This window comes from Phalacrocorax carbo, chromosome 3, assembly GCF_963921805.1.
Source record: "Phalacrocorax carbo chromosome 3, bPhaCar2.1, whole genome shotgun sequence".
Taxonomy (NCBI): Eukaryota; Metazoa; Chordata; class Aves; order Suliformes; family Phalacrocoracidae; genus Phalacrocorax; species Phalacrocorax carbo.
The window spans coordinates 47832334-47846130 of record NC_087515.1 but is presented as its reverse complement, the minus strand read 5'-3'; positions in this window follow the sequence as shown (position 1 = coordinate 47846130).

Sequence of the window (13797 nt, the reverse complement as noted above, 5' to 3'; positions counted from 1 at the left end):
ATATTAGGGATTTCAGACACTTGTTTGCTAAGTTTTGGTCAATGCAGGCTTTTTAAATGACTGAGTTTTAGTCTACTCTTTTTTTTTTTTTTTTTTTTTTGTTAAGGATCATCGTTAGAAAAACTTAACTACATGAAGAGGAAAAGAAACCCCTTGCTTTGACAAACTGGAAATCTCCAAAGACTTACAAGCCACCATGAAAGATTGACTTAATGGAGCAGTATATTTTTGACACAGAGAGGAACCCCCCCATCCTCTAATTAGACTGATATATAGATTTTCTAGAGACTAGCAAAATCTGAAATGCATTAAAAAAAAATCTAGTGTGACAAAACAGTTTTGGCAGCATAAATGAAACCTAAAGCAATGTAAAATGTAATTACTGCAGCTATCCCTGTGACCCGTCAGTATGTGCTGTAGTGCTCTGGCCTCAAGAGACCTGGGATAATTTTCCACCTATTTATATTTCTGCATGTTTGGCAAGAATATTTTTTAGTCTATTAATTTGTTTTTCTTTAGTACCCCTTTTCTGGTTCCTCTGTATTCCAAAACAGGTTTTGGTGAAAAGATTAAAAAAATAAATCAGTAAGGGGTTGGAAGGTTATGATGAGGGTACAGGAAGTTCAAAGACAAACCAGAATCGATCTCTTACTGCCTTTTCATGTGCTTTGGTGGTAGGGCTGTGCAATTACTTTTATTTGACTTGCAGAGGTCCAGGAGAAGTGCTGGGTTTTATTTACACTCCAGTGGAATAGAGGGGCCTTTGCTGGTATTATGAATTCATAGCGCTAGAGCCTGCATATCTGCATAGTGAGAGACAGTTCCTACTTTGAAGAAACTAAGTGACCATGAGACAGGAGAGGAGGAAAAAGACTTGGAAGTCTCAAGGTCACGCAGAAGGTGTAAAAGTTTTGGGCCAGTGCTTTAGTCTCCAACATGAGGTCTCCTGGCATCAGCCACGCAAGTATTGGGAATGCGACTCTACCTGCCAGTGCTTTCTTCTGAAAAGCCTCTTCAGAATTGAGTTATTTTTTTTGCCAAAGGTAGCACGGTGGATCTACTTAATATTATATTTCATGTGTCATATTTATACCCAAAGGAGCAGCACTGATTTGCTTCTCCCTATGCTGTCATGGTGAGGGAAAGGTAATTGAAGATCTGGTGTGATGGAAAGAGAGCTTGAATACAAAAATCTCTATTTGGGCTTTTCTTTTTTGATATTTTCTTTATCTCTCTGCAAGCTAACATGTAATTTTTGTGATGTGACCGGAGGTGGTCACATTACCTTAGGGATGATACAAGGATCACAAACTTGCTATGAGGTAACTGCCTTGCATCAGCGAGTGACCTGGTTTAGAGCTGGCAACCTTGGGGGATGAGTTTGTGATCCTTGAGTCACTTTGTCTTCCTAGCCCCTGTCACAGCAGAGAATGCTAACTCAATCAGTCAGCAGATAGCTCCAGATGCAAAAACATATATTTTAAAAATAACTCCAGGGCCAGTTATTTGGTGTTTTGGGGAGGAATCGTAGACGGAAATGTTATCTGGCTCTTGGACAGCGTCTATCTGAGGTATTTGCGTGGCTTCCATTACCACAGAATCTGGGCAACCTTGTAATCATCAGTATGCTTATCCTGAGGCTCCTGTGAGGAGGCAGAGTGCTTCTGGTGGTGTCAGTCAGAGTGAGCCGCTGTCCTGTTTGCCCAAAGTCATGCCGGAGATCTGTCACAGAGCCTGACAGCCCAACACTGGCTTGCAGTCAAGCACACAGAAGCATTCTCTGGTGAGGTAGCTGGCACAGCCCAGGGCTGTGCACAGGGTCTGCTGGTCCTCATGGCTGTGCTTGATATCAAGTCTTAAGAAAACCTCCAATTCCTCTAGTGGTATTAGGTGTAAACTAAAACACAGGTTCCCTAGACATTTTTTGACCTCCGGAAAGCTGGCAGCCCTCCAGTTTGCATGGGCCTTGCTTCCACTTCCATCCCCTTGCCATCATAACTTTTAATTAAAACTGCTATTCTGTGTGGCACATACAAGACTTGGTGCTGGAGATGTGTCCTGTGATTTTCTTTTTTAAAATTTTTTAAATGAGTTGCTTCTTGTGTCTCTAGCTCACTTACAACTTCTGACGGAAATTTTGCAGGAAAGAGAACTCTCTCAGTAAATGGCTAGCACAATGGCTTTCTGGTACTGATGTCAATACATTTATGATAATTTCTGTAAGTACTTCTACTGTAACATATGATTCTAACAACTACAGTAAAATAAATGCCATATCTGTTTTATGCAAAATAATGAATTTAGTTGAGACCCAAAGATAATCAGAGCTCACAGTAATTGGCAACACTAGCTGCATTTTGCATAGTTTTACATTTATGTATGTTAATACAGTCCGAATGGTTTTCTTGCTCTGGAATTTAATGCATTTTAGATTTGCTAATCTCTCTAAAGTCTATGCATCAGTTTAATCAAAGGATTAAGGCTTCTTTAGTAAATCAAAAATATACTGCTCAATTAAGTCAATCCTTCACATCAGCTTATAAGTCTTTGGAGATTTTTAACTTGTAAAAGGAGATTTTTCAAGTAGGATTTAGACTTTTTTAACAATGCAAGAAAACAGACAGAAATACAAAATAAATAGACATTGTGATTAAGTAATGCCCATGGAGAGAGGTAGGGTTTTTTTGCCAAAGAATGTAACTTTGGAGATGCTGATATTGTGGGTAAGGTACAATGAATTCACAGTGGCTTGTGAACTTTATTCTTGAATTTCTACTGCGTAGATTCAGGCTGGTGAGATCTGAGATGAAATTAACCTGAAACTTGATATATTCCTGCAGAAATTTTCATTATCTATCATAGTTTGTTATATCTGATACTTTTTGAATCATCAGTAACAGTGTTAAGGGGGGTGGGGGCGGGGACAACCCTCTCAAGTTTTGAAAAATACAGAAGTCTTCATGCTTCAGGGCACAAACTCAGTATCTGAGTAACAGAGACTGGGCAGAAATTTTCTGTGTTGGCAGCTGTGATTTCCACAGTCACCAGTAGTGGGTTTTATTCATGTGAGGATTCATGGGAGCTCATGACTGTCAATATATTTATTTCCCCAAAACCTTTCAGATGTAGGGCAAATATAATTTCCTAACTTTGCAGGTGGAGAACTAAGGCACAGATCACTATACATCTGTGGGTACTTCAAAGCTTTCAGGCAGAAGTGGCTTGCCCAAGGTCACATAGGAACATGGTAAAGTAGAGAGCTTTTCCGAGCCCCCATGTTGCACCCAGACTTCTGGACTACCCATCACACCTTCCTCTGAAACAGTGGTTATAGGCTGCTCCTAGCTGCAGGCTGAAGCTCTTACACAGAGTGACTGAAGTCAGTGGGGATCCTTTTCAGGGATGTCCATAGTCTATGTATCAGTGGCTGCCATGTTCCTCAAGGAACTGAAAAGACAAAGGTATTTTTTTCAAGCAGCATTGCCACAATTCACGATGTCGTTGGTATATATCAGTGTTGTTTTATTGTGGTTGTGCTGCAAAACAGATAATACCTATTAGAAACAGCAAAACTTTTGTAAACTGCCTAGAGCTAAATTATTTATTTTGCACGTGTCTGGGAAGGAGAACAAAGAGCTAAGCCCAATGCATAGCAGCCCATGTAAGAGTCATTTATTTGTGTTGTGTGCCAAAACAGTGCTGTGTTAGATGGGGATGAGGTGGCGATATGTAAGTCAGCACACACAAACATAGTGTTGCTAAGTTTGACTGTAATGCCGTAGGAAAATTAATTTGCTGTACAGCCCCTCTGTAAAATTATTATAGTAGTTGCAATAGCAAATGTAGTTGTTAAGGCTGACTTCTAATCCCCACTCTTGGCTAATAACTTTTTGCTAATAACTTTCTCAAATTCTTTTTGTGCTGAAATTTTCCGTGCTTGGGGTTAGCCCTAAGGTGAGTTTTTTGGAAAGTCTGAGAGGATTTTGAATTATGAGAGCATGAATAAAATACATTTTTCCTCCTCATGCTTTAATGAAACTTTTGCATTCTGAAAGTCTCTGAAGCTAGAAACCCCAGATTTGTTTTGTAGCCCTGAGTAAGGAAAGAAAGCAGCATAATTGATGTCTGCAGAATATCCTGGTTCATGGAACTGCAAGAGTTGTGGTGACTGTGTGTGGTCACAGCAACTTTAAAGATGAAGGATGACATTCTCAAAAGTATCTAATGATTTAGGCCCATTTCAAAAGCAACAGTGACATTTAGGAGATTAAATGTCATAGAATCTCCTAGGATCGAGGCACCTGCATGCCTGCTGCTCTTGAAAGTAAAAGCCTGTTTCAGTAGAGCTGGGCAAGAAGCGTTTCTCTTTTCAAGAAGCATGGGGTTATTTTCATCCCCATGTTGGACGAGGAACCTACTAATTCACCACAGTTACGCAGCTCCCATGATGTACCACGCAGCTAAGTCATATAGAAGACCATGGTGTAACGCTGGAAGTGTGCAGTGAAGGATTTCTCCTCTGTGCAAGGATGGAAGTCCTCAGCTACAATTCCTGTGAGGGTCTGTGTGCTTTAGTGGGTGTAGCGTTGAGTAGATTCAGGAACATTCAGAATATTCAGGAAATATTCTGTATTCCTGACAAAACATTGAGCCACTTTGGTCCAATCCCATGTCTGTGTTAAAGGTTTGAAACATTAGTCTTAAACATGATGAGTAAGTAAAACTTTTAAGCAAATCTTTACATGGGAAAGTGTTACAATCTGTATCTGACTTTAGTCTATGTATACCATTAAACACGGTTTGTTTTTAATTTCAGTGATATCTTAAAGGGCTTCAGCTGAACTCCACTTCAGCTTGTCTGTTAAAGCCCTTAGATGCCATCAATACCCGAAGCACAAAAAGTGCTGCTTCAGTGGCTCCTGTAGACTTTCCATGGCTATCAGTGAGATCTGAAATGAGTCTTCTGTGTTGCAGAAGTAAATCTGTGACTAAGTAGATTTACTGCCTGTGTCATCTACTGTCTTTCACTATCCTTTCTCATTTCTGCTTTTCCAGTAGAGGTCTATTGGTAAACCTTCTTAGAGGAGCTGAATTTCCACCAAGGCACTTGGCTACCAAACGCAAGATGACTTGGTCTGTTAATGATGCCAAGGTGAAGCTGCTTGAGTTAAAAATGTTTCATTTACTTGTGCCTCTATCAGATGATTACTAAAACACTGTACCATTACAATGAATGAAAGAAGTCATCGAGATTTTGCAGTTCTTGGAAATTCCCCTATGCTTTAAATAATCGCAAAATTGAGTGCTAGAATAATATGAAAGCTGAGGAGTCCAAAGTTCAGAGCAAGGAGAGTCCAAAATATGTTGTTTGTATCGCTAACTCAGCCATGGTACACAAACACAGAGTGAGACTAGAAGGCATTTTCCAGTTCAGTTTTCCTTGTTAAATGTAATGTGTTACTGTTTATTATTTAATCTATGCTTTACAATAGACAGGATGTATAATGTGGCTGGAAAGTTAATATTTGGAATTTTTTGTGCTTCTGGCCATTTTTTTTTTCTGACTTGGATTTAGTGACAGCTTTTACATTTTCATCTATATCATATGCAGAAGAATTGAATGGCTTGAATGCATGCTGGGGTGCTCGCCCTGGGACCAGCAGGAAGTAACTCTCCTCTGTAACCCTCTGCAACTGCTGCTCCCAACTGAATTAGGTGAATGAGCCTTTGACTGTGTTAGATTCTCTTGTTTTCTCCCTCATTTCCTGGGTGGTGAGAGTCAGCTTCGTTTTACTCACTGGAAGCAAGTTAAACCTGATGACACCGTTGATTCTGGCTCCCCTAGTCCAGAACGAATGTTAATGTGCACCTCTCTTAAACTTGTCTGGTGTCCACTGAACGGATGATGGAAAGTTTCCTGCCAGCTTTGGTGGGATTTGTTCAAACCCTTCCTTTGGATCACATTAGGGGCAGCTAGAAAAAGGATCAGAAAAATCAGTTTTGGGAAGTGATTCCCATGTTAATTGACTAACTCTGTGTGTACAGTGTAAAGAAAAATATATCTTACCTGAAATTTTGTGACAATAACAATTAAGTGATTAAAAAAACCCTCTTTCAAATAAAGAATGTGCAAATGTCAGCCACTGAGAGACTCAAAACACACAGTGAACATTTGGACTGATTTTTCTTTTTTTTTTTTTTTACCAATGCCTATATTGCTTCCTTCTCAGCAGATCTGTTCTTTGAAAATTTGAGTACATAACACTTTCCTTTCCTTGCATTTCTAGGCCCTTGAATGTCATGCATGTTTGGGCTTTGAAATCCTGGGGGATTTTATTTTTTCTAGGACAATTTCCTCCAAGACCTTTGCAATGAATCTGGTATGCATCATAGCTGCCATGTGCTAAGCAGCTAAATTGTATTACCAATTGGGAGAATAATTATCAGCCTCAGATTATGGCATTATTAACACCTTAATACTGATAACTTTTAGCAGTTCACAAGACCATCAAATGTTTTCTTTTTAATACTGTCACAGATTTTTCAGCAACCACTGGAGATAACATGACAGCCCAATAGAGTTTGATGTATGTGTCTGGAGAGGGGGAAGAAAAAAAAATTGAGATTCTCCAGTCAAATCAATGTCTTTAATAGCTTCCCTAGATTAAAATAATTCCTATGGGAAATCCACTATAACAACGGTTCTTATACAGATTTTCCAATTTTCCAGTCACTGCTTCTGTGCCACAACCATTCTTTGAAACTGTATATGTTAGTGAAAGGCCAAATTCTCGGAGACTTTCTCTTTTTTTTTTTAAAGAATGTGTTTTAACTCCATTAAGAAGGGTTTGAAGGACTCGCTTTCTTCCTTGGGCATTAGTGTGCCTGTTAGTCCTGTATCTTCTGCATGTTTGACAATGTGAATAAATGTAGAGGTCGGCTCTGACTCTCCTATTAAAGGTCATCCTAGTGTTTGCACTTAAGTACAGCATTTATAACATGGGTGATTTCATGCATCAGGCCTTTAGGGGATTGAGGAATTAGGCTGCATGACAGAAGGCCAGGCAGTAGCAATACTAAAACACAAACTAGTGTTGACTTAAAATCAAAATGAGAGAACAGATTTGCAGTCTTGAAATCAGGCACACTTATTCCTATTTAGGTGTACTGCAATACAAATCCAGCACTTAACAGGCTTTTTTCAAAAACAAGTCTAAGGGCCAGTTTCTTAAAATGGGGAGACTTCCTGAAGAGCCAAAATTAATTTGGCAGTTTCTTGCTGGAGGAAGAAATTGTAATTTTTGATAACGACAGGAATTTAAAGCTACTAGGGAAGCTCCAAACTACTAGGCGGTAAAAAAGTCCATGAGAGGGGGAGAGGAAAAGACTAGGCTATTTCTGTGGGTGTCCACTGAGATCCAAGGTTGTATGTTTGTAGCATTGTTGCACTTAACCTCTTTGTACCTTTGTTTCTTGTCATATGATCAGCCAGAAAGCTGTGAATGTGAAGGTCATACTATTTCTCACATCCCTGCTACAAAAATTCAGTTGGAACATGTTGCCATGGCCACAGGTCATAGATTGTCAAATTAAAAAGGAAGATTAGACTTTTCCTGCTCTCTCCCAGTTCCATGGGGCTTTTGGTTGTTAGATGGTCATTTAAGTAGCAGCTTCTCTTGCTCTGGGTTTAATTTGGTAGTTGCAGCAATCAGGTTGATTCGTTTGTGTTCAGGATCTGTGTTTCTGTATAGTAAGTAGCTCTGAAGCATTTTACAGTATTTCTGTAGTGTATGTACATTGGTATTGTAGCACTCTCCACTGGCTTGTCTACCTACTTTACCTCTCTGAAAGATTTAATCCTGAGGTATGCCAGGTGAAAAGCATCAGTTTATTCCCAATTTAGAGTGGTATCTCAGGCACCATGCAAACGTTAGTGTTATATTGAGGTTTAGCTAGCACAATGAAATTAAACACATTATTACAAATAATAATGATTTGAGACCCAAATTCATGCTCAGAAGCTGCATAGTATGAGACACTTTAGATATTTAGTAAAAAAAAAAAATAGTTCGACCTGAAGGAGCAGAGAGGTGGTGCTGAATGGTGCAGTACCATGAGGGCTGCCCAAACTTCTGGCCGTTTCATGTTATCTCTACCCAGGACTCAGAGATGTTATTCAAAAAGATAGAATTATAGCTTTGTAGGCTGTGATTAACGTCTGCTCCTTGGAAATGTGACTAATGGCTATCTTCTAATTATACTCTGTATTCTGCTACTTTTGCATCTGGTGCTGGTGTCGAGCATGGTGCTGCCAAGGCTAAACAGCAGCATATCTTCATGACTTTGCAGATCAACTTTCCAGGCAGTAGTATGGTCGTGTTTTCTACATCAAGCTCACTTGCTGGGCATAATCTCTCCTCCTTCTAATGAGCTTCATGCAAGGGCATGGGGCCTCTTTACAGTTTGTGCAGTGCTAGGAAACAGGTCTGCTGGCAGCCAGGAGCAGAGCCACCTGATGACATCTGCCCATTGCTGTCTGCTGCAGTGATGGAGATGAAAATGGGAGGGTCTTGCTTAGTCATGTGTCACTGTGCTCTTGTAGTCAAAAAGCTGCTCTTAGCTAGTGATCCGCTATCAGGAGTCTTGTTGCCGGTGGTGATGGATACGTGAAATCAAACCACCTTTGAGGGGTTAAGCTGTGGTTTGTTGTGATGCTTTGAAGGAGAAAGTCAAAGTTACCAAAATAGTTTTCAATCAGAGTGTGGGGCAGGGTCAGCTCTGGGTGTGGTGACCTTTCTGCTCTGAACACTACCCAGCTTAAAGTTCAACTGTATTGATATAATCTCAGGGGTGCTTACATGGTAGGCTATAAAAACAATGTTGCTCCAGCAAATTTTCACACTTCAATTTGTTTTAAGAGTTAGAAAAAAAATCAACATTTCTTAAATTCTTTTTCTCACAGACAGGTCTGCCTGAATGAAACAAGCCGTCCCACAACTTTATTTTAAGCTACTTTTCCTGTTTCCCACACATTGCAGTCAGAAACCTTTGCCCAGGGCAGGATGACCGTTGATTAATATGGAAGACCTGAGTCCTGCCTGTAGCGGTAGGGATGCTCCAGCAAATAGGATGTTTGTTCCACTTGCAGGCCAAGGAGAAGGGAATTTCTGGAATGATCTGGGTAAAAAATAATTGTTTATTTTGGCAGTCTTGCTTGGACAGTCCTTGCGCTCTTGTGTGGTGGTTCTATTTACACCAATAAAATGCAAGCAAACAGGCTGTCCTGGGCTATCAGGATGGCTTAAGTTTTGAACATATTTTTCCTGCATATCAAAAGTTTGGATCTTTGCCATGCAGTCATTTTACAGAACTGTGAGTGGAAAGTACTCCAGTTGTGGTCAGTCGGTTTTCTGAGTTCTCCAACTACCGCTTTTCCAGGAATGGTCAGTGCAGCCCCCTATCAAATGAAATAACTCTAAATTTGCCTTGCTTGATGTAATTCTTTACAAACAACTGCCCCTTCTGAACTGTTTTTAGTGCTTACAATGCTGTTACATTCGTTTAATCCTTGCCACCTTTCATCTGTATAATTATACAACAATGAGAAGGCTGTGTACTGCAATGGTACCAGCAGTTTTCATTGCCCTCACTGCTGTTCAGCAGAGATGCACAAGTTCATGCAGTTCCTCCAGCATCTCAGTCTCACTGCATGCCCATCTGGTTAATGCCTAGTGGTTTGCTGACTCATTCTGGATTTATGAATTCTGGAGCAAATTTCTTGAAGAATAACATCCCCAGGGTTGTGAATGGTCATTGAGAATACTACAGTGTTTTCTTCCCTGTAAGACACATTGCATCCAGGAGGATGACAGGGATTGAGCAAAATTAGCTTTGACTGAATCAGATGAAGCTGAAATAAAAGCAGGGGAAGAGCAGAGCATTCTGAAGAGATCCTTCATCCACTGTAAGACAGGTGATGAAAGCTGAAATCTGCAGCTTGCTTTCTCTTTTACCATTAGTTAGAGATCCAGACTGGTGAAAGAAAAAAGAAAGCCAATTTCTGTCAATACTGTAGGACCCAATAGTGCTGGTTGTACATACAGTGGTCCAGGTCTTGGAGAGTTTACTTACTTTATAAGCAAGGTTGCGTCCTGTGCCTATATCTCTCTTTCACCCTGTGCTCCTGCTATGGCTTCAGTGCCAGTATCTCAAGGGCATGCTTGGGAAAAAGTCTTTTGGTTGTCTTTCATGTTGTGCTTGTGCTCTGGGAGTATTTTCACAGGTTTTCAGGCTTGCTTTTTCTTGTTGCTGCTATGTTAATATTAAAGGCCTATTTCCAGCTTGTTTGGGATAAGGCAGTTTCTATAGGTTGCCGTAAGCAAGTCCTCCCTCTCTGCCCTTTCCCACCCTAGTCCTGTGTGCTCTTTCATGGCTCCTGGGGCAGTTCAAGGTTTCTGTTTTAATTTTTTGTATGGAGCTCATCAAAATTCCTGCCTGTGACCCTCTGTATGTTGAAGATAGTGTGTTACCATGGGCTGAAGAGGAAAGAAATGATGAAAAAAGAAAACAACCCACTAGCTAGCTTCCATGGGAAATGTAGGATAAACGTTACAGGTTTTTTTTGAGCTTTGTACTCTGTCAACAGGCACTCTTTGGTAGTGTCTATGGAGAGATTATAGTTCCAGGAATTGTCTCCAACCTTTGTTTATCATGAAAATAGCAAAAGATTTGTTCATGTTGCCTATAAACAGGCTTCTGGTGCTTCAGTCTGATGTTTGTTTGTTCTGTTTATAACGTGGTTAAAACAAAAATGAAAGTCTAAGATGTAAATCAGCTGATTAGTCTTGCTTGCTGTGTTTAGACCTGGGTAGCTGGCTAAGAGAGCACAGACCGATGCTTTGGACCTGTGCCTGGCTATTCCCAGCTCTTCTGTCCAGCCAGGGATGACCTTAGCTGCGCCTCCATTTCCATGTGTGTGAAAAGCTAGTCATGATTTTTTTTTTTAAAGAATTTTGACCCCTGCTGCTGAAAAGAGCCAGACACTCCTCTTCATGATTTACCCAGGTGCATGGGATAAAAGCAGGCTGCCTTGGAGGAACAGGCTCCCTTCTTTGGGGAGCTTGGTGTTGCTGGAGGTGCTTGACCATCTGAAGTGTTTACATCCTGCCCTTCTAAAGTAATATCTGTAGGCCATCACTTTGGTTTGAAAATTGATTTTATTAGGTGAAAATGAAAATGAACTGAAGAAATGAACTGCAAGCCATATTGCTGCACTTACAAAATGCGTTATCCAGCCTTATGTGCCCGGATGTAATGAATACACAGAGACCACCTACTTTGAACACTCCTCTGATTTTTCTAGTTTCTTTAAAGTCTAATAATATTGGCAATGCGGGATGAAAGCAATTGTGAAAAGTGAAAAAGTCCTTGTTTGCCTATCCTGTCATCTGGGGTCTGTTTCACTGAAGCTGAAAATGAAGGTAACTTGCCTTAATGCTGTAGGACAGCTTTTAGTCTAATTGAACCATGCATCGGCAAGAACCCAGTATTGAGCCTTCAGTCTCGGGTTAATCCCTTTTATTGGCTTGGGTGCAGGTTATCATCCCTTCTTATCAAACAAGGACCCCTTTCTTCTCGGTCAGGATCAGAACTAAAAGCCAGTTGAGAAAGAAATGACAAATTCAAAGCTTTAAGCCTCCCCCCCCACCCCAAAACCCACCCTCTGCTTCCATGAGGTGTTCTGCGACACACACTTCAGCTGCAAGGCTCAGGAGCATTTTTGTTGCTAGGAAGCTCCCTCCCTCTCCTTTCAGCTGTGATTTTTGTAGCAGCAGCTTCAAAGTGTGTGGACTTGGTTCAATTGTTTTGCCCAGCATTTGCCGATCAGCATGTCAGATTAAATTTATGGGCAGTTGACTAATGCTTAGTATTTGAACACCTGCTTCAACCTCCTCTTCTGGCATAGGTTTTTTGAGCAGAGATATGTTAAAATCACCGATAGCGAGTGTGTAGTGTGGGTCAGTAATATTTTTTTAAAGGAAAACAAAGATGGCTTTTGGGAAAAAATTATAAACAGGTCTTTTGTGTGAGGCAGCCGGTCAAACTCCAGGATCACAATTGTCCTTTCTGATCTTAAACTCTGGGAATCTGCTTAAACTAACCTAGCCAAAAATCCCCCATGTGTATTAGTGAACTCTCTTACCATGATTACATGTCAAATCACTGAGAAGTGAATAAAAAGACATACTCTGCATATTTTAAATACAGACAAAGATTTTAAAATTAATTAATATGAAATCTTCGACAAAGACTATCCTATACATACTTCCTATTTATACTGTACTGGTTTTTGAGAGTTACTTATTCTGACACTTCATATATAATTTAAAACTACTAAAAAATCCTACTTTTTTTTCTCCATATAGAATGCCTGCCTTGGTCTTTTGAAACAGCTTCTACAATCAGAGCAATATTTTAACAGGTTTTATGACAACAGACAGGAGGAGAGGAGGAGAAGAAATTAGGCTTATTAAAGGTCAGGACAGTCTAGTAGTGGATATAATAAAATAAGGGGTTTTTTTAAAGGCCTGAAACCTTAGTACTTCCACAGTAGGGTTTCTTGCACTTTCCTCTAAAACATCTGTTCTGTGACTCCCAGAAACAGGATACTGAACTAGACGAACCATGGGTCTGATCCAGTTTGGCATTTTAGTTCCCCCTTACACACTTCAAACTCCAGCAGTCAACAGCAATTTGAGGTGTGTGAGAAGTGTATGACCCAGCAAAATTTTGATGCCTCTGAAAGAATCTGATCCTTTGTCTGTTTCTGGGATATTCAGCCAAATTCTTCCTATCATCTGTTGTATTGCCTTCAAGATGCTTTCCCTGCAGGCGCCCTGGAAGAAAAGGTTGCAATGTCTTTAAAAACTTTCTTTCCCTCCATATTGTTCTTTGGTAAAAGCAAAGCATGGCTGGAATAATTTTTTCATACAAAACAGCACAATGCCTGCTGGCCTGGGTATCCAAAATATAGTTTTATTGTTGTGGAAAGGCCTTAATGAGGAAGAAAAAAACCTCTATTTAATAAAGTGCATCAAGTGCCCTTGGGAAAAATTAGCACACAATGACTTCTTGTGCCGCCAATTGAAACAGCAGATTGGTGTAGTGATAGGCTTTACAGGAAATATTAAAAAAGCACAGATGGCTCAAGTTTACATGTTTACAGTGGAGCTGAAACAGCAGCTAAAACCTTCCAGTGTAGTATAATTTACTAGAAGGTCATAGACCTAGTGGTTAAGAATGAACCTGAAGACTATTGTAAACACACTATTAGGGTTTGTAGAGGTTTAATCCTAGCATTTTTCATTCCTTTCTGCAATATTAGAAGCAATTGGCTGCAGCGTTAGTGAAAAGAGACACTTAAAGCATGGAAAAATGTGACATTCCATTGGCAAATGTGGAGCTGAGCTGTGCAGGGAGCTGGAAGAGGGTTATGCAATTGCTACTGTTACTATGTAATTAGAAGCTCTTTGGCACTTATCTAAGGTTCGGCTCACAATGTGATTAAAAAAAAGAGTACTGAAAAATATAAGTAGAAACAAGCTGCTTCAGCAATTACAAGAGTATCTGCTATTCCCTTAAGAGTTGTGGTTGACAACTCTGTGAGGAAGGCTGGCCAGGGAAAGAGATACTCAGGGGATAATGGGCTTAAGTCCTTGCTCTGCCGTGAGCTTCCTAGAGGGCCTAGGTTGAGCCATCTAGGATGTTTTCTTATTTAGGTAACTTGTGAAATGCTGC